Here is a 5,133-nt window from a genome sequence, read left to right on the forward strand (position 1 = left end):
AGATTGGTTGTCCATAGGTGCGAGGATCTACTTCTGAACACTCAATTTGATTCCATTGGTCAGTATATCTGTCCTTATGTCAGTACCATGCTGTTTTGAGCACTATAGCTTTGCAATATGCTTCAAAGTCAGGTAGTTGAGACCTCCCACTTTGTTCCTCATTCTCAAGATATTTTTGGCTGTTTGGGTCACCTTATCCTTCCAAATAAATTTAGTTATTAGTTTTTCTATTTCTGTAAAGTAAGTTGTTGGGATTTGATTTGGTATTGCATTGAATCTGTAAATCAGTTTAGGTAAAATTGCCATCTTAACTATATTTAGTCTTCCAATCCATGAACATGGTATGTTCTTCCATTTTTTCAGGTCTTGTTCAATTTCTTTTAGCAGTTTCTTATAGTTTTCTATGTAAAGGTCTTTTGTGTCAGTGGTTAAGTTTATTCCTAAATACTTGATTCTTTTGGTTGTTATTGTAAATGGGATTTTTTTCTTGATTTCCTCTTGTTGCACATTACTTGTGTATAGGAACACTACAGATTTTTGCATGTTGATCATGTAGCCTGCTACTTTGCTGTATTCATTGACTAGTTCTAGTAGCTTTGCTGTAGATTTTTCTGGATTTCCAACATATAGAATCATGTCATCAGCAAATAGTGAAAGTTTTACTATTTCCTCTCCAATTTGGATGCCTTTATTTCTTTTTCTTGCCTATTTGCTCTAGGTAGAACTTCTAGCATAATGTTGAATAACAGTGGTGATAGTGGGCATCCCTGTCTTGTTCCTGATCTTAGTGGAAAAGCTTTCAGTCTCTCCCCATTGGGTATGATGTTAGTTGTGGGTTTTTCATATATTGTCTTTATCATATTGAAAAAGTTCCCTTCTATTCCGATCCTTTGAAGTGTTTTCATCAGGAAAGGATGTTGAATTTTGCCAAATGCCTTTTCTGCATCGATCAAGATGATCATGTGGTTCTTCTGCTTTGATTTATTGATGTAGTGTACGACATTAATTGATTTTCTTGTGTTGAACCAGCCTTGCATACCTGGAATTAATCCCACCCGGTGGTGGTGTACAATTCTTTTAATGTGTTGCTGGATTCAATCTGTGAGTATTTTGTTGAGGATTTTTGCATCTATTTTCATTAAAGAAATTGGTCTATAATTTTCTTTTTTTGTAGTATCTTTGTCTGCTTTTGGTATTAGGTAGCTTTCCCTCTCCCTCAATTTTTTTGAAAAGTTTAAGCAGGATTGGTATGAATTCATTCTTGAATGCTTGGTAGAATTCACATGTGAAACCATCAGGTCCTGGGATTTTCCTTTTTGGCAGTTTTTTGATGACTGACTCAATCTCTTTACTTGTGATTGGTTTGTTGATGTCATCTATTTCTTCTTGAGTTAATGTTGGTTCTTTATGCTTTTCTAGGAAGTTTTCCATTTTGTCTAAGTTGTCTAGTTTATTAGCATATAGTTGCTCATAGTATCTTCTCATTGTCTCCTTAATTTCTGCAGGGTCAGTAGTTATATTTCCTTCCCCATTTCTGGTTGCATTTATTTGCATCTGCTCTGTCTTTTTTTTGTTAGCCTAGCCAGCTGTCCATCAATTTTATTGATTTTCTCAAAGAACCAACTTCTGGTTTTGTTGATTCTCTCTATTGTTTTCCTGTTCTCAATTGCATTTATTTCTGCTCTGATCTTTGTTATTTCTTCCCTTCTGCTTGCTTTGGGGTTAGTTTGCTGTTCTTTCTCTAATTCCTCCAGGTGAGCAGTTAACTCTTCAATTTTTGCTCTCTCTTCTCTTTTAATATAGGCATTTAAGGCAATAAATTTCCCTCTCAGCACCACTTTTGCTGCATCCCATAAGTTTTGATAAGTTGTGTTTTCATTGTCATTTGCCTCGAGGTATTTACTAATTTCTCTTGTAATTTGATATTTTACCCACTGGTTTTCTAAGAGGATGTTGTTTACCCTCCATATGTTTGTGAATTTTATGACCTTCTGCCTTTCATTTATTTCCAACTTCATCCCATTGTGGTCTGAGAAAGTGTTTTGTTTAGTGTTATTATTTTTAAATTTGTTGAGACTTCCTTTGTGATCCAACATGTGGTCTATCCTAGAGAATGTTCCATGAGCACTTGAGGAAAAAGTGTATCCTGCTGTTGTTGGATGTAGTGTTCTATAAATGTCTGTCAAGTCTAGTTCATTTATCATACAATTCAACATCTCTGTTTCTTTAGTTATCCTCTGTCTAGATGTTCTATCCATTGATAAGAATTGTGTATTGAAGTCTCCAACTATTATTGTAGAAGTATCCATTTCTCCTTTCAGTGTTTGCCTCATGAATTTTGGGGCATTCTGGCTGGGTGCATAAATATTTATGATTGATATGTTTTCTTGATGAATTGACTCTTTTATTAATATATAGTGTCTTTCTTTGTCTCTTTTAATTGTTTTACTTTTGAAGTCTAATTTGTCTGATATTATTATGGCTACTCCCACTTCTTTCTGGTTGTTGTTTGCATGAAATATCTTTTTTCAACCTTTCACTTTCAGTCTATTTTTGTCCTTGTGTCTAAAGTGAGTTTCTTGTAGACAGCATACAGTTGGGTCCTGTTTTTTAATCCATTCTGCCAGTCTCTGTCTTTTTATTTTGGAGTTTAATCCATTTACATTTAATGTTATTACTGTAAGAGCATTATGTTCTACTAACATTTTGCTTTCTGGAATTTATATGTCATATCTTATTTTTTCCTCTCCTTTTACCTTTCCTGATAATCTTCATTGCTGCACTCTACTCCAACTCTCTCTCTCCTGTCTTTTCCTATCAGCCTGCAGCACTCCCTTTAGTATTTCTTGCAGTGCTGGTCTCATTCACAAACTCTCTCAGTGTCTGTTTGTCTGAAAATGTTTTAATCTCTCCCTCATTTTTGAAGGAAAGTTTTGCTGGATATAGAATTCTTAGTTGGCAGTTTTTCTCTTTCAGTATCTTAAATATATCATGCCACTGTCTTCTTGCCTCCATGGTTTCTGTGGAGAAATCTGTACATAGTCTTATCAACCTTCCCTTGTATGTGATGGATCACTTTTCTCTTGCTGCTCTCAGAATCCTCTCTTTGTCTTTGACATCAGACAATCTGACCAGTAAATGCCTTGGAGTAGGTATATTGGGATCTATTCTATTTGGGGTATGTTGTACTTCTTGAATCTCTAATTTTCTGTCTTTTATAAGAGCTGGGAAATTTTCAGTGAATATGTCTTCTATTACTCTTTCTGCCCCTTTTCTCCTCTCTTCTCCTTCTGGGATACCCATAACATGCATATTTGTGTATTTCATGTTGTCACTCAGCTCCCTAAAACCCTGCTCATATTTTTCCATTTTTTTCACCATCTGTTCTTTTGTGTGTATGAATTCAAATGACCTGTCTTCCAGTTCACTGATCCTTTCTTCTGTCTGTTCACATCTAATGTTGTGTCCCTCCATTGTGTTTTTCATCTCCTCCATTGTGGCCTTCATTCCCATGAGTTCTGCCATTTGTTTTTTTAAGCTTATGGATTCTTCTTTATGGGCTTCCAGGGTATTCTTTATATCCTTCAGCTCTTTTGCTATATCTTCCTTCATTTCATTGAATTTATTTAGCATTAGTTGCCTCAACTCCTGTATCTCAGCTGAGCTAGTAGTTTGTTCTTTTGGCTGATTCATATTTTCTTGTTTCCTGGTATGGCTTGTTATCTTAAGTTGTCTAGGCATCTGATTTTCTTGATTAGTTTAGTTTGGAGCTTGTTTTCTGTCTTTTACCTAGTGATTTTCTTGTTAGTTGGCTTTGTTCTCTGGCCTCTGTTATTCAGTTCAACTTATTCTAGACCTCTAACTTAGGTTCTATTTCATTGATCAGAATTTTTCCCCTCTTGTTTTTCTGTTTCTTTCTCTGCCTCTGTATAGCCTTTTTGTGAGTGGGTCTCCTCAGATATGGTTGACCCAAGTCAGATTTTCCCAGTCTAGTGAGGCCCAGTTCTCATTGGGGGAATATGGAGTTTTCCTGAGAATGAGACCCTCCCATGAGGCCTTTAGAATTGGTGCTTTTCCTCTCCTGTCCAGCAGGTGGCACTTGCCAGCCCACAGCTCCCCTACCAGTGCAAGGAAGTATGGAGACTTTAGTTCTCCTTGTGACTCTGATCCTGTTGGGGGCATGGCTGACTGAAGCCGAATTCTGAATTCCAGCCCTTGGGGTCTAAGTTCCCAAAAGGAGGACTGCCAGTTGAGCTGGACCTCCCTGAACTCTCCCAATCCTCAGAACTCCAGTTTTCCCTCAGGAGCACTATTCCCTTCTCCCCTTTTCTCTTTGGGGCATCTCCAGGTAGATTCCTGGTCAGCCTGAGTTGCCAATTAAAGACAGGGGTGGAGACCTTCAGTACTGAATATGGAACTCAAAGATGCTGTGGGTTGTCTGTCTCCCCCCAAGCCCAGCCTAGTCCCTCAACCTGGACTTTCCGATAGAAAATATCCACATATGTTACTTTTAGATTAAAAAAATAGAAAAGAGAAACAAGAAAAAGAAATAAGAAAAAAAAAAGAGTCCTTTTTAAAAGTCTTTCCTCAGCCTGGAAGTTTTGTCAGTGTCAGAATAGAGCATTTAAAGATATGCTTTGGGCTATTGTCTGATAATAACTCTCCAACAGTTTCAGTTCCACCCCTGCTGGGGGCTATTGAAATGCAAAAGGTAAGGGATCAGTGAGAAGCCAGAAGGGACAAAATGTAGGTGAAAAATGGCTTTTTTGGAGTCTGGGAATGGGTGTCCACTTTTACATGCCCCCACTTCTCGGAGCCCAGCCCTTCTTTAGTACCCCCAGCTCCCAAAATTAGTTAACTAATTTGTTAATTAATGCTGCAGTTGAGGCGGGGTTGAGCCCCCCTTCTTGCCCTCAGCAGATTGCTGTTTTTTGTTTTTTTTCCCCCTTTCAGGGAGCCAGCTACAAGACAGTCTGTGAGATCTGGGTGAGGAGGGGTGCCAGACCCCTGGTGTCTTAGTTTGCTAATGATGCAGAATGCAAAACACCAGAGATGGATAGGCTTTTATAAAATGGTGGTTTATTTCACTACACAATTACAGTCTTAAGGCCACAAAGCATCCAAGGTAACACC

This window comes from Choloepus didactylus (assembly GCF_015220235.1).
Source record: "Choloepus didactylus isolate mChoDid1 chromosome 26 unlocalized genomic scaffold, mChoDid1.pri SUPER_26_unloc1, whole genome shotgun sequence".
In the NCBI taxonomy this organism is placed as follows: Eukaryota; Metazoa; Chordata; class Mammalia; order Pilosa; family Megalonychidae; genus Choloepus; species Choloepus didactylus.